Source organism: Mirounga leonina, unplaced genomic scaffold (assembly GCF_011800145.1).
Source record: "Mirounga leonina isolate KUSES-001 unplaced genomic scaffold, KU_Mleo_1.0 Mir_114, whole genome shotgun sequence".
In the NCBI taxonomy this organism is placed as follows: domain Eukaryota; kingdom Metazoa; phylum Chordata; class Mammalia; order Carnivora; family Phocidae; genus Mirounga; species Mirounga leonina.
The window spans coordinates 28,893,020-28,914,797 of NW_023270265.1; positions in this window are offsets into that span (position 1 = coordinate 28,893,020).

Genomic DNA, 21,778 nt, shown 5'->3' on the forward strand with positions numbered 1-21,778 from the left:
GATTTAAGAATACTTTACCCAGCAAAGCTATCCTTTGGAATTGAATGAAAGATACAGACATTCCCAGACAAAAAAAAAAAAAAAAAAAAAAAAAGCTGAAGTAGCTCACAGCCACTAAACTTGCCTTACAAGAAATGCTAAAGGAGTTCTTCAAGCTGAAAAGAAAGGATACTAACTAGTAACATAAAAACATATGAAAGTATAAAATTCCCAGGTAAATGTAAATGTATGGTCAGATTCAGGATACTCCAATATTCTAATGGTAGTGTATAAATCACTAACAACTCTAGTGTAAAGGTTAAAAGACAAAATTATTTTAAAAAGGTATAATTACAATAATTGGCTAGTGGATATACAATATAAAAAGATGTAAATTGTGACATCAAAAACATCATTTAAAATGGTTGGGAGGCAGTAAAAGTGTTGAGCTTTTGTATATGAACAAAGTTGAGTTGCTATCAGCTTAACATAGACTGTGATAAGATATTGGCGTTTTGTTTTGTTTTGAGAGAGAGAGGGAGTGTGTGTGTTTGTGTGTGAGTGTGTGCACTCGCCCGTAAGGGTGGGGAGGGGCAGAGGGAGAGGGAGAGAGAGAGAATCCCAAGCCGGCTCCATGCTGAGGCTCCACTCGGGGCTCCATCTCACAACCCTGAGATCATGACCTGAGCTGAAATCAAGAGTCAGACTGAGCCACCCAGGCACCCCTGGGTGTGATAAGATGTTTTATGTAAACCTCATGGTAGCTACAAAGCAAAAACCAATGGTAGGTACAAAAAAAGAGAAAGAGAAAAGAATGAAAACATACCACTATAGAAAATCATCAAATCACAAAGAAAGACAGTAAGAGAGGCAGAAAGGAGCAAAGGATCTATAAAATACCCAGAAATCAATGAACAAAGTGGCAGTAGTAAATCCTTCTCTATCAGTAATTACTTTAAATATAAATAGTCTAAATTCTCCAGTCAAAAGACATAGAGTGGTTGAATAGACAGAAAAACAAGATCCAATGAACTACCCAAATATAAGAGACTCACTTTAGCTTTAGCTTCAAGGATACCCCTAAGCTGAAAATGAAGGGATGGAAAAAGATATTCCAGGCAAATGGAAACCAAAGAAAGCAGGGGGTAGTTCTACTTACAGAAGACAAAATAGACTTTAAGTACAAGACTGTAGTAAGAGACAAGGTCATTATATAATGATAAAGGGAATCAACTCATCAAGAGGAAATAACTATAGTAAATATATATGCACCTAACTTCAGAGCACATAAGTAAAATAAAGCAAATATTAACAGATCTGGAAGGAGAAATAGACAGCAATACCATAAAAATAGGGGACTTCAGTCCTCCCCTTTCAACAATAGATTGATCATCCAGACAGAAAATCAATAAGAAAACAATGGACTTGAGCTACACTTTAGACCAAATGGACCTAATAGACATAGACAGAACATTCCATCAAACAGTGGCAAAATGCACATTCTTCTCAAGTGCACATAGAACACTCTTCAGGATAGATCATATGTTATTCTCAAACAAGTCTTAACATATGAAGAAGATTTAGATAATATCAAGTATCTTTTCCAACCACAATGGTGTGAAACTAGAAATCAATTATAGGAGGAAAATTGGAAAGTTTACAAATATGTGTAGATTGAACAACATAGTTCTGAACAACCAATTGGTTAAAGAAGAAATCCAAAGGGAAATAAAAAAAAATCTTGAGACAAACAAAAATGGAAACACAACATACCAAAACTTACAGGATGCAACAAAAGCAGTTCTAAGAGGGAAGTTTATAACGATAAATGCTCATATTAAGAAAAAAGAAAGATCTCAAATAAAAAGCCTAATTTTACACCTCAAGAAACTAGAAAAAGAACAAACTAAAGCCAAAGTTAGTAGAAGGAAGGAAATAACAAAGATCAGAGTAGAAATAAATGAAATAAAGACTAGAATGATAATAGAAAAGACCAACAAAAGTAAAAGTTGTTTTTTTTTTAAAGATACATAAAATTAACAAAACTTTAGCTAGACTAAGAAAAAGAGAGAAGACTCAAATACCACAGAAATACAAAGGATCATAAGAGACTACTGTGAACAATAATATGCCAACAAGTTGCCAATAAGAAATGGATATATTTGTAGAAACATACAACCTACCAAAACTGAATCATGAAGAAATAGAAAATCTGAGCGCCCCAGTGTTTATAGCAGCAATGTCCATAATAGCTAAACTATGGAAAGAGCCCAGATGTCCATCGACAGATAAATGGATAAAGAAGATGTGGTGTATGTGTGTACACACACACACACACACACACACACAGGAATATTATGCAGCCATCAAAAATGAAATCTTGCCATTTGCAATGACATGGATGGAACCAGAAGGTGTTATGCTAAGCAATATAAGTCAGTCAGAGAAAGACAATTATCATATGATCTCACTTATATGTGGAACTTAAGAAACAAAGCAGAGGATCATAGGGGAAGGGAGGAAAAAATAAAACAAGACAAAATCAGAGAGGGAGACAAACAGCAAGAGACTCTTAACCGTGGGAAACAAAATGAGGGTTGCTGGAGGGGGTGGGGGATGGGGTAACTGGGTGATAGACATTAAGGAGAGCATGTGATGTAATGAGTACTGGGTATTATATCAGACTGATGAATCACTGACCTCTACCTCTGAAAGCAATAATACATTATAGATTTAATAATTGAATTTAAATTAAAAAAATAAATCAAAATTTAAAAAAAGAGAAAATCTGAACAGACCAATAATGAGCGAGGAAATCTTCTCTTTTCAGGGCAGAGAGAGCCTAGCTAGGCCTGAGAGGAGCAGAGGGGGTTTTCCATCTCCTGGGCTGGGCTGGCAGATCCTTTGGGGTTGAGGAAACCAGCCAGCCCCCCAGACCCTGGCGTGGAGCCAAGAGCATAGAGTAAGTGGTGGGATGAGGCTGTGAGTGACCAGAATGCCACTCACATGGAAGTTTCTGCATCAGAGTACAGCCCTCCTAGAAACTGGGGCTCTGGTTGCATGAGATTCTTCTGGTTCCTTCACTGTAAAATGTAAAGGAAACTGTTTTAGGGAATTTGGGTTTCCTCATCTGGTCCCCAAGTTGAGGGTGTGTTAAAGAAACAAAATATAACAAGAGCCTAGATCAGTTGTTGTGAAGAGGGTTTCCCAAGATTCAGGGCTTGTTCTGAAAGTGGGGGGTTTACTGTCTAGTGCTAAGTTTCCGATCCTAGGGTACACGGTTCTATTTTGGGGTGAAGGTACCATTTCTGTAGGCAAGGTTCTGGCTTGGTATTGAGGTGCCCATTTTGGGGGTCTGATTTCCATGCTGGGGTGAGAGTTCCATTTCTGGAGGGGGGTTTTCACCTCAGGGCCGCAGATTCATGATTGCAGTTGAGCTTTGAGTCTTGGGGCCAAGAATCCCTTTTGGCCTTCCATATTCTAGGATTGGGTTGAGGTTCAATTCTTGGGCTTGGGGTTTGATTATCAGGCTGGAGGTCTTGTGCCCTGGGAGGAAGGGAAGAGCTAGAATTCCCTTTCACTTCTGGAGAAGACTTTCTGGGACCAGCAGCAGAGGAATGGGCCAATAGACTCATGAGCTGATGGTCAGGAGGCCTGGGGTCCAGCCCCTGCCTGGATGTGAGACTGAAGATAAATCACCTGTAAGCATTAGGTCTTCGCTCGCAGCATGGCCGGGCAGGAGTGTTGACTCACAAAGCACCATCCAAGCTCCCTTGATCCTCCCAAAATGACACTAATGGTGGGTTCCGCAGGCACCGATGGCCATTGCTCGGTGAGTCAAATACATGATGACAGTGCTCAGGCTGCCCTGGGCACTGTCAGCTTGGTCCAGTTAGTGCCAGTTGGATCTTAACTTGTGCCGAGGGGCCCTGGGGCAAGGGAGCGCACTCTGAGTGGGATATGTTAAATCCGGGGCCCTGGGGCTTGGTGTGGGGCTCTGGCAGGCGGGAGCTGGGCTGGGTTGGGCCCACAGCTTCCCTCCGAGTGGGCCAGTTCTCACATAGCCCAGGCGGTGGGTGCAGACATTCCGTAAACTGTGATCTGAGGGGCCTGGCTCTCTCCACTGTGCTCTGTGGAGGAGAGTGACTGGGATGCGGGGGGATTATTCTGTCCTCTGCCCCCAGCCTGGCGAGCGCCCAGCTGAGAAACATCTGCTTCTATATAGGGCCACTGCCCTAACTCCCCTCTCTCATTTCTTTCTCCTGTTACTCCAGTGTGGATCCTCTCAGAGAGCCGAAGTTGCTGGGAAGAAAAAAGCCCATTGTGTTTGTCTGGGACTTTCAGCTTTGTGAAGCCCTCCTGTCCCTTCCCTCCTGGATCTTGCTCCACATCTCCTAGAGCTTTGCGGAGACAGGTGGTCTTGGCCTTATTTCCTGGAGGAACACACTGAGGTCCAGTTGGGTGGACATTTCCAGGGTACCCTCAATGATGCCTGTAGCCGCTTGCCCAGGGTCACAGAACCGGCCAGTGGGCCTTGAACGCGAGTGCCTGCCTTGTGGCCTCCTAGCCCCACGACACCCCTCTGGCAGGTGGACCTTCCTGTCTCTGAGGCCCTCCTCTGTTCAACCCAAATGGGAGACAGCAGTGAGTAATGCAGAGCTGTCAGGGTGAGGCCATGCAGGGAGTTTCCAGCTCAGGGGCAATTTCTCTAATGTTTCAGAAGAACTTCTCCCTTAGGACAGAGCCCCTTCCCTATGGCCCAGGAAACTCAGGCACCACAGAAGATGGGGGAGTTTTCTCCACCACTAGCTCTGTCCCAGGGATGTAGGGGGTGCTCTGTCTGGGTCTGCAGGGACCCTCCGAGCCCCCCTGTCTGGGCCTGGCCAAGGTACATGGGAGGTTGAGGAGCCTGGGGATCCCACTGGGCTAAGGAAACTCAACCCAGACATTGGACTCTGGTGTGGTCCAGCAGGCGTCTGGAGTTCCCCAAGGGCATGGGGTGGGGGAACTAGGGGGTGAGGAGGGAGGAAGGAAGCAGGCAAGGTAGAGGCCCTGTGGTTGAGGAACAGACTCTGGAGTCAGATTTTGTCTCTGCTGCCTGGGCCACCTGGAGCCAGAGGCTAACTTCTGCATACCCGCATTCCTTATCGGAGCTGATGCTTGACAAGTCAAATACTAGTCATTGTTATCCTGAGGCTCAGCCTGCAGGTCCCAACTTAGACATCACTTCTACCGGGAAGCCTTCCCTGACCCCCCCCACCCCCATCCTCCGGCTGGGTTAGATGGCCTCTGTGTCCTCCTCACTGCAGCCCTGGGCCCCCCTCACAAGCACGGATCCAACCAGGCTTGAGGGCCTGGTCGGCTGTCGGTGTCCCGCGCGGCCTGCGCGCTCACTGGCCCGGCATACACAGTAGGTGCTCAACAAATATTTTGAAATAGAGGCAAGAACGGGCTGAATCTGGGAAAGTCAAACTTTTCTTTCCCGGCCCCTCAGCGCTGCAACAGCCCACTCTTTTCTTGGTTGAAATGACGTTTCCCGAATACCAGGCTCTGGGGCCAAGACAAGAGAAGGGAAGAGTGATGTGGGACTGTCGGTTCATCCATTCATGCCTTGATGACACAGATGTTCTCGGGGGTGCCGCACCTCTGGGGACGGATGTGCCCCCATCCTTACAGCACTCCTGGTGCTGATCCCTGGGGCTGAGAAAGGTCAGAGGAGGAGAGGGTGGTCAGCTAGGCTGAGTAGAGTCAGGGAAGGCTTCCAGGAGGAGAGATTGGTTTTGCAGAATGATGGGGAAGTTTGGGTAGATAACAGATGGGCCTTCTCTTGGGGGTGGGCACAGAGCAGCTGAAGAAGATGGAGCTGCCTGATATATGGCAATAAGGCAAAGCTGGCCAATGACATCGTGGCCTGAGGGTGTGGGGGCCTTGGCTATCTTGCTAAAGATAGCTGTGGGTACCACTGATCCTCGCGCTGCCGTCCACAGACAAGTGACCCTGGGCAGGTCATGGCATGGCCCGAGGGCTAGGGTACCCACCCGTAGGATGGGAGCTGTGATGGCCGCCACTCAGGGTGGTCAGCCCACTGTGGCAAACCTCTTTGTAAAAGAAGATGGCCCAGGCAGTGGAGGGACGGAGTGGCAGGCCGTGCAGGGGGGCAGGCTAGGAGGCAGGTATGGGGGGGTGCTACGTGGGAAAACAGGAAGGCAGTCCTGCTTCAGGCTTCTGTTTTGTAAATAATTAAGTTCTTATCTCAGGTTTATGGTGCCCACGCTGCAGGAGGCAGATGCAGCCGTTGGGAACAAGGTGCTGTGTTGTCCAGGAAGTGGTAGAGTCCCTCCCCTGCCCTTTTCCCTCTCTCCCAGTCCCCTGGTCATGGCAGTAAGGAGCCTTCTAGGGTCTTCTGGCCTTGTCTGGCCTTCCCTGCGTTTCTCTTTGTCCCTCCTTGTCTCCACCTTGTCATTGTCTGGTTCCCCTTCACATTCTCACCTCTGCAGACACAAAGCACCGCTTGCCCCCTGTACGCCCAGGCCCCAGGCCCGTTGGTGCCATTACTCTGTGCCTGCCTCTTTGCTGCCTGTTGAAACCCTTCTCCCTCCCCAGTGGCCCTTCCCAAACACCCCACCTCCTTGCGTCCAGCACTACCCCCTAGGTCTGCTCAGGGGCCTCAGGGAAGCACTGACCTCTCCCTCGCCCCATGCTCCAGAGACAAGCAGTCGTTTTTTCATTTGTAGTGCTTGATACAGAGAATGTGAAGGTCTGTTTAGTCTTGTCCAGCTAACATAAACCAGCCGGAACTGGGCCATGGCGAGGACTTTGCTGTAAGTTCCCTTATTTGGAATGAAATTCATTGTTTTTCACGGGGAGGCAGTGGGGGCTTTGGGGAAGCCCCTCTGTGCCCCCTCCTTAGGACATGGTCTGCAGGGCCCCTCCAAAGGTCACCAAGGTGTCTGTGACATAGAGCCTGGCCCTTGGACACCAGTTACCCCCAGTACCTCAGGGATGGAGAGGGCCTGGGGTCATGTTGTCCGGCACTGACCTTTCCCAGGGGAGAAACAGGCTCAGAGAGAAGGGACCTGCCCAGAGTCCGAGGGCAAGTTGGAGCAGACAGAGGTCTAGAAGGCTCCCGAGTCTCTGGCTCTCAGATCTCTGTGCTTTGCCAGGACGCCTCTGGCCTAGGAGCTGTGCGGGGTGGGGGTGCTGGTGAATCTGGCTGCAAGAGGCCTTTCAGTCTGGGCATCTTCCAAGGCTTCCGGCCTAGCGGCTAAACACAGAGGCCTGGGGCAGTGAGCTGGGGGGTCCCCGGGTGTGAGAGAGAAGGAAGGGCAAGGAAGGCAGGGGGTGGTGCGAGGGAAGGGGGAGGTGGCTGAGGGTCCAGGAGAACTGGTTCTGGTCCTGACTCTGCTGCTATTGCTGTAACTTCGGGCTCTCAGATGCCTTCTTTGACCTTGGTCTTCCCCACTTGTCCTAGAGGCTCAGCCTTTTTTTGTGCCTCTCCCAGAGTATGCCTTGGATGAACTCAGGCCAGGGAATGATGGGCTGTGGGACCCCGCTCACCCGGCAGGTCATTATCCCTCTCTGGGCCCAGGTTCCCCTTCCTTGCAAAGGGGGGTGTGGACCCTTCATGAGTCCTCTGCAAGAGCATGAGTCTTAGAGGCAGAACTCGGGTCTCGGTCTTGCCTCTGATACTTTCTTAGCTGGGCTACTCATGAAGGATACAGGCTTCAAAACCTGCGGCTCTACAGGGAGCAGTGGGGGTCTTTGCAAGAAGGACATGAACTCATATCCCCAAAATGTCTATCCCGGAGTGCCCAACAAATAGAGTGGGGAGTGGGGCAGGAAGCAGGCCAGCGTGGTGGCCGTTGCCTTTGAGCTGCTCAGCCTACCCAGGCCCGCCTCAGGGCTCCCTGTGGCCCCGCTGCCTTTGCTCTCTCCTGGGCCCCTACTGGATGAACAGCAAGCGCATGTTTAGATATTCTTTCTAGAGGGAGTTCCCCATTTAAAATCCTTTAAAAAGAACTTCTCATTTATTCACTGATTCTTTTCACAGAGATCACACAGCTGGGACGTAGGAAGCTGCAACTGACCAGTGTAGGAATCCCCGGGTCTGAAAAAGGAAAGAAAGATGTTAGGAAGCGCAGACCTGACAAATTGTAACTGGAAGGCCCTGGTGCTGGGGAAACCAGGGCAGGAGACACTGTATTTGTTTACTATGAACATTCCAGTCGCTGCTCTTTTAGCAGTAACACTAGTACTAGTATCCAAGGCTGTGTGTAAAGGTACGTTAAACGTCTGCTTCTAGATGGTTGGCGAGGCACTCATTTACAAAAGATCATCTCGTTGCCAAGAGCACATCACACCCTAGCAAACATTAAACTCAGCATTAAAGTGAACGGAGATGATGTAAAGACCAACAAAACCACACTGGCCCTGGGCATTCCTGGGCAGTGGGAAGCCATTGAAGGTTTTAGATTTGCTTTTTAGGTAGATCAGTCTAGCTGCCTTGTGGAGGATGGATTTAAGAGGGACAAGATGGGGGCAGGGAGACTGGTTATAATGGGAGCATAGCTATCTCGGGGAAGGATGCCTGGGCCTGAACTGCAGTTTTGGTGAAAGAGAGGAAGGGATAGCTTTTGAGACACACTGAGCAGGGGTGCCTGGCGGGGGTCATAAGGGAGAGGGAAGAATCCAAGATGGTGCCCAGGTTTTCAGGTGGCTGGGAGGATGGAAATTCCATCGAGACCCCAGGCAGCAGGGGAGGACTGGAGGGGAAGCTGGTGGGTTGAGTTTTGGGATGCCAGAGGAGCGTTGAGGCATTCTGGGGGAGACACTTGGGTCAGCAGCTCCATGTGTGAGCTCCAGGATTGTGGGGGAAGTCATGACTGCAACCTGTTGTCAGCAATGGGTGCCACTTAAACTTTGAAGGTGAATGAGGGATCCCAGGGCAGACAGAACAAATCTGTGAAGGAGTTGGGCGAGGAGTAAGGGAAAATCAAGAAAAGGCAGCTGGCCAGAGAAGCTGACGGAGGTCATGGGGGTAGAGTTTAGAGGTTGTGATATAGCTTATGGGGTGGTTCTCAGACCTTAATGATCCTATGGATTGCCTGTAGATTGTAAACATGCAGGCTCCTGGCGCCTACATCCAGATAATCTGGCTTAGTCAGTCTGGGGTTGGGCTTCTGCGTTCTGCTTTTTTAAACAAGAATCTCAGGTGATACAGATGTGAGAGATCTGTGGACCACCCATTGTGAAACGCTTCCCTGGGAGTCGGTCAGATCTGGGCTTCAATCTTGGCTCTTGGGTCTTGACATTGGGCAAGTCCCTTGATCTTCCAAATCTTCAGTTTCTCTATTGGTAAGCAGGCATACTAGTTCCCACTTCACAAGGTTATCGTGTGGATTAACTGGGGTGGCTCAGGACCTGGTCCATAGTAAAATGTCAGTCAACAGTAGGCACTTCTTGTTCATAACTAGAAGTTTGAAGATAGTGAGCAATGGGACAGGGTTCAGCCTAATGGGAGTCCTCCCCTGCCTAGCATCTAGCTGGCCCCAGATTCCATCTCCAAGGTGTCTTGTCTGAGTTGATAGGACTGGGGGGCTCCTGGCTCATCTGATCAAGCCCACAAAAACTCATGAATCAAATCAGAAGTCAATTTACCATTTGGCAGTGAGAAATTTACTGTCAGATGGACCGGGCAGTATGTCAACTGCTTGCCATTTTCTTCCCTTGCAGGAAGCTCCTTGAGTGCTGGCTGAACCTGGCATCTGACCAGGGAGCTGAGGCCACAATCTGAGATTTTAATGCCCTTGGGCCCTGAACTCCACCCAGACCACTTCACCAACAGGGAGATGCCTACCAGGTGGACCCAACGCTAGGCCACCCCTGGCTGTGCTCCCATGGGCCCCACTACAGTTTGCTTCAGGGACACCCCTTTCCTCTTTTTCCTTGGCATCCAATGAACACCTCTTTGCTTTAGGTTTGTTAATCCCTCCAGTCAGGTTTCTTTTACTGGGGCTGTTTCATCTCTCGAGGGTAACTTTGCATGCTCTGATTCATGGCCAGTCGATTTCATAGACTGAAAATCAGGCAGTTTATTGCCAAGTGCATTGGGGAGGCACCTCATTGTGGCCCATTCCCCACTTACTGTCCACACAGGCTTTCAAGAAGGAGGGAGTGTGGTTAGTCCACGATGGTACCTCTATACACAGGATGACTTTGCAACTTTTACTATTCGGTGGTACTGTTTTTAAAAATGTGCACCATATTGTTTAGAGCAAAAAGCAAATTGCACGGTATGCCTAGTGTGCATCCTATGATCCTATCTGTGTTTAGAGTATTATATTTTTCCTTTCTCTCCCCTTCCTTCCTTCCCTCCCTCCCATCCCTCTTTCCTTCCTTCCAACTAATATTTATTTAGTGACTACTATGTGCCAGGCACTGTTCTAGGCATTAGGATATAGTTGTGAACAAATTCTCTGTCTCATGGAGTTACATTCTTATGAGTATGAGGAGAGACAGACACACACACACACACACAGAAAGAAAGAAAGAAAAAGACGACATATGGGATGTCAGATGGTGGTAAGTGCTCTGGAGAGAAATAAGTCATGGGCTGTGGCAGGGATGGAATTACGGGTGGGGAGTCTGGCGGTGTTTACACTTTAAATAAATTGGCCAGAGAAAGCCTGATGGCATTTGAAAATGACCAGAAGGAGGTGAAGGAGTGATCAATGTAGATGTCTAGTGGAACAACTCTCTCTTCTGTGGTTTGATGTCTTGTTATCTATCTATCTATCTATCTATCTATCTATCTATCTATCTATCTATGTATCTATCCGTGCATCTGTTCATCGCCCATCCATATTTTCTTTGTACAAACACAGACCAAGTCTGAATGGATGCCCTCCCAGCTGTTACTAGTGGCTACCTCTGGAGAATAGGCTGGGGATGGAGTGGCATGGAAGAATGGGATGCTTTTATTTTTACTCCACACCAATTGGTATGGTTTTGTTTGTTTTTAAATAATAAGCATGTAGTGCTTTTATACTTTAAACTTTTTTAAAAAATGAACTTTTATATCCCTGCCCCCTCCCCCAAGAGAGGGTGGTCAACAGAGTCAACTCCCTGCTTTGGCAAGCTGTATTGAGGAATGAATGAGATTCTTGATATATAATGGCCAGTGGTTCTGCCTGGTGCTTAATAAAGGTTAAATTCCTTTTCCTTCTCTTAATTTTCCCCCCTCAGTGCCCAGGACAGTGCTAGGTGTTCAAAAGTGCATAATGGCAATGGATGAAATTCAAGCAAATCCTGAACTCACTGCCCTTACTGGGAGCCCCTGGGAGTCAGTGACAAGCTCCAACTCTCATGCCTCTGGAGGCTGGGTAGGTCTGGTTCCCCTCCATAGAGATCAGAGAACCCTGTAAGGACTCATCTAGAGAACCTTAAACCCTCCTAGAGCATGCGTGTGGTTTTGGACCCCTGTCTCAGACATAACACTGCATCCTTCTCATCATTTTGGTCACCGTTTTATTTTTTATTTATTGTTAGTAGGCTCCATGCATGGAGCCTAGCATGGGGCTTGATGCGGGGCTCAAACTCACGACCCTGAGATCAAGATCTAAGCTGAGATCAAGAGTCAGACACTTGACTAAGTCACCCAGGTACCCCTTGGTCACCATTTTAAATTCTATCATCACCAGCAACAGATGCTTTAAAAACAGTTTATTGCCTAAATTATTGTGAGTAATATATTCTTGGCCAACATCTCTCCATTTCCCCCACCCCTCAGCCTCTGACAACTACTATTCTGCTCTCTGCTTTTATGAATTTGACTTTTTTAGATTTTATGTATAAGTAAGATCATGCAGGACTTGTCTTTCTCTGTCTGGCTTATTTTACTTAGCATAATGTCCTCTCAGTTCATCCATGTTGTCCCAAATGGCAGAATTTCCTTCCTTCTTAGGCTGAATAATATTTCATTTTGTATATATACCACATTTTCTTTATCCATTCATCTGTAGATGGACACTCAGGTTCTTTCCATATCTTGGCTATTGTGAATAGTGCTACAGTGAATATGTGAGCACAGATATCTCTTCGAGATAGTGATTTTATTTCCCTCAGAAGTGGGACTGCTGGGTCACTTGGTAGTTCTGTTTTTAATTTTTTGAGGAACTTCCGTACTTTTTTTTTTTAATAATGGATGTACATTCCCACCAGCATTGTTCAACAGGTCCCTTTTTTCCATGTTCTTGCTGGCACTTGTTATCTCTAGTCTTTTTGAGAATAGCCATCTGACAGGTGTGAGGTGATATCTCATTGTGGTTTTGATTTGCATTTCCCTGATGATGAGTGATGTTGAACACCTTTTCATCTTGTTGGCCATTTGCCTGTCTTCTTTGGAAAAATGACTATTCAGGTCCTTTGCTCATTTAAAAAAAAAATCCAGTTATTTGTTGTTGTTGTTGTTGTTTTGTTCTGTTTTTTGTTTTGTTTTGTTTTGTTTTTTGCTATTGAGTTGTTTGAGTTTCTTGTACATTTTGGATGTTAACCCCTTCAGATGTATGGTTTGCGAATATTTTCTCCCATCTGTAGGTTGTCTCTTCACTCTGTTGATTGCTTCCTTTGCTGGGCAGAAGCTTTTTAGTTTGATGCAGTCCCACTTATCTATTTTTGTTCTTGTTGCCTGTGTTTTTGGAATCATATCCAAAAAATCATCGTCAAGACCAACGTAAAGCTTTCCCCCTATGTTTTCTTCCAGTGCTTTTATAGTTTCAGGTTTTACGTTTAAGTCTTTAATCCATTTTGAGTTGATTTTTGTATCCAGTGTGGTATGTGGTCCAACTTCATAATTCTGCATGTAGATATCCAGTTTTCTCAGTACCATTTACTGAAGAGGCTCTTCTGTCCCCATTGTGTGTTCTTGGCACCCTTGACAAAGATCGGTTGATCATAAATGCTTGGATTCATTTGTGGGCTCTATTTTCTATTCCATTGGTCTATATGTCTATTTTTATGCCAGTACTAGAGTATTTTGATTACTATAGCATTATTATAATTTGAAATCAGGAAGTGTGAGGCCTCTAGCTTTGTTCTTCTTGCTCAAGATTGCTTTGATTGTTCAGGATCTTTTATGGTTCCATATGAATTTTAGGATTGTTTCTCTATTTCTGTGAAAAATAACATTGGAATTTTGATAGGAATTGCCTTGAATCTGTAGATTGCTTTGGGTAGTATGGACATTGTGACAATATTAATTCTTCCAATCCATGAACATGAGATATCTTTCCATTTATTTGTGTCTTCTTTAATTTCTTTCACCAGTGTCTTACAGTTTTCAGTGTACTGATCTTTCACCTCCTTGGTTAAATTTATCCCACAGTATTTTGTTCTTTTTGATGGGATTGTTTTATTAATTTTTTTGGATAGTATTTTGCACTTGTCTTTTCTGCGTATAATTTGACAGCATTTTTGGGGTACTAGCTTTTAGAGCACCCTTTCAAAGCATTCAACCTTGTTTTTGTTTTGTTAACCATTTTTAGGTGTTACAGTATACTGACATTGAGTACATTCGCATTGTTTGCAACATCGCCACCGTCTATCTCCAGAACTTTTTTCATTTTCCCAAACTGAAACTCTGTACCCATTAAACACTAACTCCTCATTCCTCCTGCCTCCAGCCCCTGGCAACCATCATTTTATTTCCTGACTCTATGCATTTGACTACTCTAGGTACCTCATATAAGTGGAATTATATGGTATTTGTCCTTTCATGACTGGCTTTTTTCACTCAGCGTTATTGCCCTCAAGGTTCATCCATGTTGTAGCGTGAAACAGAATTTCCTTATTTAAGGCTGAATAATATTCCATTATGTGTGTATCTGTCTCTCTGTATATCACGTTTTGTCTATCCATTCACCTGTCAATGGACACTTAATGTTGTTTCTATCTTTTGGCTGTTGTAAATAATGCATCTATGAACACAGGTGCACAAATATGTGTTTTGAGACTTTGCTTTCAGTTCTTTTGGGTGTGTACCCAGAAGTGGGATTGTTGCATCATATGGTAATTCTGTTTTTAATTTTTTGAGGAACTAATTCAACTTAGTTTTTACCAAAAACCCTGTAATTTTCTTTCCTCATCGTCTCCTCTCACACCCATATTTAATGGATTTTAAAAAGTAGCTTTATTGAAGTATAATTGACATGTAATACACTACACATATTTATAATGTATCATTTGATGTGTTTTGACAGACATGTATATCTGAGACCATCAGCACCATCCCGTTAATGAAAGTTTCCATCACCCTTAAAACTTCTCTTGTGCCTTTTATAACCTGCTGTCTTACTCCTCCCTATCCCCTCCCCATACTGAAGCAACCGCCGATCTGCTCTCTGTCACTGTAGATTAAGATGCCTTTTTAAAGAGTTCTGTATAAATGGAATCATAGAGCATGTACACTCTTGTCCTCTGGCTTCTTCCACTCACTTATTTTGAGACTTGTTCATATTGTGGTGTGTATTAATAATTCATTTTTTTTATTATTGCTTAGCGGTATTCCATGTATGTATGTACAATTTGTTTATCTGTTCACCTGTGGATGGACTTTTGGGTTGTTTTCAATTTTATACTATTACAAATAAAGTTGCTAAGAACTTTTGCATAAAGTCTATGTATGGACATGCATTTCCTTTTCTTTGGGGTAACTACCTAGGAATGGAATGGCCAGATTATATGGTAGGCATGTGTTGAGCATAAAATAAACTGACAAAAAAATAGTTGTTCCATTTATATTTTCACCAGCAGACTATGACAGTTCTAATTTCTCTACATTCTCACCACCACTTGGTATGGTCAATCATTTTAATTTTGGCCATTCTAATAGATGTGTAGTGGTATCTCACCAGGGCTTTAATTGGCATTTCCCTAAAGACGAATTATTTTGAACATTTTTTTCATATGCTTAATTACCATCTGTATATCGACTTTGGAACCTGCTGAAATTTTCCCCAGTGTTATTGAAATATAATTGACACAAAACATTGTATAAGTTTAAGGTATACAGTGTGTTGATTTGATACATTTATATATTGTAAAATGATTACCACATTAGCTAGCACCACCATCCCATCACATAGTAACCATTTCTTTTTTGTGGTGAGGACATTTAATATTTACTCTCTTAGCAACATTCGGATATATAACACAGTATTATTAACCGTAAGCACCATGCTGTACGTTAGATCCCCAAACCTGTTAATCTTATAAGTGGAAGCTTGTATTCTTTGATCAATATCTCCTCATTTCCCCTACCTCCCACCCCCTGGTAATCACCACTCTACTCTCTGTTTCTTTGAGTTTGACTATTTTAGATTCTACATATAAGTAATATCATACAGTACTGTATTTTGTTTCTGTCTGACTTATTTCACTTAGCACCATGCTCTCAAGGTTCATCCAACTTATCACAAAAAGCAGGGGTTCCTTCTTTCTCATTGGCCCCTTACTTCTTATTGGGTTGTTTGCTTTCTTATTTTTGAGTTTTGAGACTTCTCTATATATTTTGGATTCTCTATTAAATATGTACTTTGCAGTCATTTTCTCCCAGTCTCTGACTTGTCTTTTCATTCTCTTTAAAGAGACTTTTGATGCTTTTTATGTAATAGTTAAATACATTTCATAGTTTCCGGGCATACCAACCTGTCAAAACAAGTTCAGGGACAACGCATCTGCTCATATTGAGCATACAGTTCAGTTGGGGGGAGCGGAAGGATGTGCAGGGACACCAGGAAAGACCCCCACCTGTTTTGAAGAGTCTATGTGCTGGGGGCATCATTCATAATGTTTTCCAGAGGGAGTAGGGCTCATCATAATGGCCAAGGACCCTGTTTTTATTTGAGATGGCAATGTGTCCAATGAAAAGACTACATATCCCTGCTTCCCTTGCAGCATGGGGTAGTCATGTGACTACATTCTGGTCAATGAGTGTAAATTTGACTTGTTGGGAGGACTTCAAATAAGGTTCCTTTAAAGAGGGGCAGATGGCTGGTGTAGATCCTTTGATTTTGGTTTTCCATGATCTTCCTGCTTCCTGCCTGGAATGTGGACAAGGTGGCTGGAGCTTCAGCAGCTATCCTGGATCATGAAGCAAACTTGAAGTGTCATGTGGAATGGTGAGGTAGAAAGATAAAAGAAGCCTCGTTCCTTGATTACTACAGAACTGATATACTAGCCTTGGACTATGTCCTTACAGACTTCTTCTGTGTGAGAGAAAACACCTTCAGTGTTTAAAAATCCATGTTATTTCTGTTTTTTGTAATTATCAACCAAATGCAATTTCTAAAGGAATTTGGTTAATATGGCAGCGGGTCAAGGGGAAGTCAGTTCTTTTTTTTTATTATTATTTTCTTGAGAGAGAGAGAGCTCAAGCAGAGGGAGCAGCAGAGGGAGAGGGAGAAGCAGGCTCCCCGTGGAGCAGGGAGCCCAACACGGGACTCGATCCCAGGACCCCAGGATCATGACCTGAGCCAAAGGCAGCCACTTAACCGACTGAACCACCCAGGCGTCCCAAGTTCTTCTGCATATATATTTATGTCATTGAGATCATACTGTTACAGTATTTTTTATTCCTGCTTTTCTCTTCCTACTTACTTTATCAGTATTATTGTTTCCTCCATATTTATAATCATCTTCACCTCTATCACCCTCCTCTTCATATTGTTGCATGGATAATAATAATTTTCATTATTATAACAATCTTTGAGAGAATTCACTTCTTGTTGATGGAGGATTGTTTGTATGTGGAATGTATTTCTCTTGGTATATATTCCATTGAAGGGTAAAGGAAGGGGAGACTAAGGGAAGCTTTGACATTGAGGAGCATCTTTGGAAATGGGTGGAGTTAGTAATCACATTTAGGGTAGCTTCAGTGTTCACTGGTCACGGGCCATGCCAATCATTTCTGCCATGCAGATAGCCAGTATTGTCCCCCATGGGGAAGCTCTCCAGGGATGTAAGTGAAACAACAAGGATGTTTTTCAGTCTTCTGCTAGGGTTGGACTGTGGGGCAGGTCAAAGTCAGCAGTGCCTGTAAAGAAAGGCTGGGGAAATTAAACTTGATGGTGTAAGAAATAAGAAACAAGTGAAGGTTCTTGAGTAGGGAAGTAGCATGGTTTGTATAGGAAGGATTGTGGGGGGTACTCAAAGGTGGGTGGGCCACTTAGGAGGCTTTCATACCACTATGAAAGGGCGAGAAGTGGTCAAAGTTAAGTGTTAGGTGGGTCATGTATTGAACAGTTAAGCAGACATCAGGAGAGGATTAAACATGCAAAAATTATTTTTAAAATTACCAGAGGAAATACCTGTGTGAGGAAAAATGGGAAGAAGTGGGGAGAGCCTGGGTGAGTCATCAGACCTCAATGCAAGTGTGGCCCTCAGTGAAGGAGAGGAGTGGAAGAAAGTTTGATGGAAGTATTTTAGACTGTAGTCACTTCTCAGGAAAGTTCTGCAAACCCTTGGGGAGTCCTCAAGCCCCAGCCACAGTCACTGGTCAGAGGAGTGCCATATCACCCAGGAATGAGCCTGCCTTAATATCCCTGTCCCACTCCGTCATTGGCTGGGAGCAGTGGTGGGAAGCCTGGCCATGGAGCAATGACTGGGATGGATTTCAGAGTTCCAGAGCTGGGGCCCTCAGTTGGCTGTGCTTCCTGTGGTGGGAGATCTAAGAGGGGATGACAGGCGGGGGACGAGGAAGGTGAGTGCTGTGTCTTAGGGCTGTCGTTACAAGTAGCAATGCTGACCCAGACTGGCTTAAAAAATGAGGAGCCATACTATCTCAGATCACAGGAAGTCCAGGGGTGGGTGGATTTCAAGGTTGGTGGTCAAGGATGTGGTCAAGGATGAGGTACTTGCTATCCTGCTCTGCCATCCATGGGTTGGCATCCTTCTGGACTGGTAGTGACATGACATGACAGTCCCAGGAATCACAACTAGACACAACAATATTTAGAGGAAGAAGAACAACCTCTCTCTTAGACTTCTTTGTGAGGAGCAAGGAAATCTTTTTCAGAGGGGTTTGGCAGATTTTCCACTAAGCTTCATTGGCCCAAAGTGGGCCACATGGCCATTCTTGACCCAGTCACTGACAAAGGGATTGGAACCATTGTGATTGGTTTTTACCAGTGGATTGCCACCCTGGCTGCACATAGAACCACCTGGAGAGATTTTAGAAACACCCATGCCTGGGCCTGTCTTCAGAGTTTCTGTATTACTTGGTCTGGCATGGGAACTGGGCATTTGATACCTTCCTGAGGCGATGCTGATGTGCGGCCAGGGTGGAGAACCACTGTCAATGTGGAGTAGAATGGATGCTGGGGAGGTGGCCACAATGTTCCTCACAGTCACTTACTACTTTTGTGTGGCTCGTGCAAGTCACAACCTCTTTGGGCCTTAGTTTCCCCATTTGTAAAATGGGAGCTGACAGGAGCCACCTCCCACCATTACTGGGAAGACTGAGTGAGCTCATGGATGCTCACAGACTTTGCAAACTGTAAGTCACTGACACCTGAGGGCTGGTTGCTCATCCTCCTCCTTCGGCTTGGAGGGAAAATTTAGCAGGGTAGCGATTTCTCTTAAGCACGGCTTCCTGCCATTAAAATAAAAAATGAAAGAGAAGGAAAAAAACGACAGCCCAGGAAGCCAGAGGCAATCGCAGTGGGCTTTTTTCTTCTGGGAAGGCGTGGGTTTGAATGTGCTGCTATAAATGGTTTATGCAAACGAGTTGCAGGGGCTCATCCCCCTGCCGCCTGAATCCGGGAGCGAGCTGCTGGGAGACAGCCAGGCACATGGCTTCTAGCAGCTTCTCCTCTAGTCCTGTCTGGGCGGCTGGGGGCTGGCGGATCCTCCCCTGCTGCCTCCAGGGAAGATGGTCAGATAAGGCTCTGGTTCCTTAGTGTCCCGGGACACAGCCTGCTGCTCAGCTTCTGAGCTGTATCTGTCTGAGTGAACCCTGGCTGGTGCTGCCCATTGTACTGAGGGAACCCTCAGGAGGGCTGTGAGGTCAGGGGCCAGGCAATCTCTTACCCTCGGCTACCACTGTGTCCACAGGGCCCCGGGGCCTCACGGCTGGGAGGGTGACCTTACAGCTGCTCTCTGGAGCCTGGGTAAGGGGCAGATGTGGCCTAGTAAAGACCACCCACCAGCAGGCCTGGCCCTCTTCCTCCTTCCTCCTCTTCTTCTCCTTCTTTTTGTTTTTCCTTCATAAAATTCATAAAATATACTTTGAGTGCTACCCAGTGCCCAGCATGTGAGGTGCTGGGGAGCTAGAGCTAAAACGTCTGCCCTCAGGTTGCTCCCAGTATGGGAAGGGGACCTCTCCCATCATTGCAGGGCTGGGCTGCATAAAGGGCTGGACCTGCCTTGGAGGAGGAAGGTCCCGTCTGCCCTGGCGTGTTAGGATGATCTCAGGGAAAGGGCCCCCTGAGCTGGGAGACGAAGATGAGGTAGGAGTTTCTGAGTGCCTCGTGTGGTGAGGGGCATTCCAGGTAGAGGAACGGTGTTCGAAGAGCCATGGCCATGTGAGGGGCAGCCGTGTTCTAGTAGACATGTGGTTCTTTTTTTTTTTTTTTTAAGATTTTATTTATTTATTTGAGAGAGAGAGAGAGCAAGAGTGGAGCAAGAGCAAGAGAGAGAGAGAGCATGAGCAGGAGAGGGAGAGGGAGAAGCAGGCTCCCCGCGGAGCAGGGAGCTCGATGCGGGGCTTGATCCCAGGACCCTGGGACCATGACCTGAGCCGAAGGCAGACGCTTAACGACTGAGCCACCCAGGCGCCCCTACATGTGGTTCTTGTGCATGGAGTGTAGGTACTTGGTCGGGGGAGTGGGGGGAGGTCACAGGAGGTGAGGCCAGACATGTGCACTGGGGCCAGTTCACAGAGGACCTTGAATGCTCCCAAAGGAGGGTCAAGTTTATCTACTGTGGGCTCTCAGCTGGGCAGTGACCCCGCTAGATTAGTCAGGCAGAAAGGTCAGCCTGGCAGCCCTGAGGAAGAGGAATGCGAGGCCGAAGGCTGTGGGAAGAATTGTGCAGATCAGGATGATGCTGGTGGCCTGAACTTTGGGAGTAGCCAGAGGATGGATTATAGATGGACACAGTGACTGCTCAGATGGAGGAATCCAGGATCACACCAGACTTCTGGCCTGGCTAGTAGAGCTCAAGGGGGAAACCAGGCCACAGAACCTGGGGGATGTACCCATGTCGGTGGGCTCAGGAAGAGGACTGAGAAAGAGTGACACCCAGCCGAGAGCATCCTGGCCCATCCGTGGCTCTCCACCAGACCTTGGTGGAAAAGGTGGAGAGAGAGGAATTCTTAATTGCCTTCCACCAAATGATTCCCCACCCATAGCTCTGATTCAGGAAAATCCTGGTTCAGAGCTAAAGATGCATGTGTCCAGTACCTCCATTTTACAGATGCGAAGACTGTGGCCGGAGAGGGGATTGATTGACCCAATGTCATAGGGTAAATTGTGGAGGTGGCATCAGGGCTAGTAAAAATAGATCCCCCAACAAAGGCTAATGTAGTCACTTCCCTTTAATGGCCCTGAGAACAAGGAGCTCTCCCCTGGGCAGGAGCAGTGGGTTTGGCTAAGCAGGGTAGAAGGTGTGAGGGGCGGGGCATTGTTTTAGAGAAGGGAGGGGTGTTGATGGAGAGGGAAAGATCCCTGCTCCCATTTACCTGGCAGTGGGGCCCAACCCAGGAGCTGCATTAACCCACCTCTGGAGTCCTTACTCCTGCCAGGAGGGAGGAACCTCTACGACATTAAAAGGGGCCACCCTCCCCGAGTCTCCCAAATCCAAGCAGGCCTCTGCGGATCTTCCTGAGCCTTGTGAAGTTTTCCCACAGGCCACAGGACCTGCCCAGAACCCAGGAGCCCTGACTCCCAGGGAGGGCTTTTTCTTCTAAACTTTGATGTTGGAGAGGCCACCCTGTGCATTGCTGGGGTCTCTGGTGGCCTGCCTGACCCTGGGCTCCAGCAGCTGGAGGGAGGGAGGGAGAAAGTAGCCCCAAAGCCTGGGCTGCAGGTGTAGCCTCGGGGAATAGAATTCCTTCATGGGCTCAGTGGGCTTGAAAGCCACCAGCCTCTCTGAGGGGCCCTGAATAGACTTCAGCACTCACAGGTTCCTCTAGGCCTGGGGTTGTCGCCCTCCACCCTGCAGCTAGTGTGGCCCATGTCTGCTGTGCTCCAGGGCAGGGCCCCTGGGGGGTGGGCACAGAGCTGGCCTAGTTCCGCAGCTGGACCTCAGCTTAGTCACTCATTGTTGCTCCTGTTGCAGAGCCAAGCTGAGCCCCTCTACGGCTGCAAAGCACCTGCCATTCCCTTTGTCTTTTCAGATCATTTGTGTCTCAGGGCCTGAGAGACCTGGTTTCTCCTTGCACCCATCTGCACTTCCCCTTGGGATGTGTATGTGGTGTAAAGCTTGGGCTCCCAGAATTCAGAGCCCCCCAGTGTGGGAGTGGGCCCAGACCCTGGTGGGGCCGAGAGCTTAGATGTACAGCAGGGACACCTGCTAAAGTCCAGAGGCGGCTGAAATTGGGATCAGGGAATTTTACATCTGTGCTTGCCCCCACCCTGGGCCCCTCTGACTGACGCCATGTTTATTTAACTGAAGGGGGCTTTTCTGAGGGCAGCCCTGTGTCGTAGACAAAGCCCCGGAGCCCGGGCTCCTGAGTCTGAGATCTAGGTTCTGGGCTGGCTCTGGCATTTTCTGGCTTTGGCAGTTCATTTCCATCTCCTTGAGC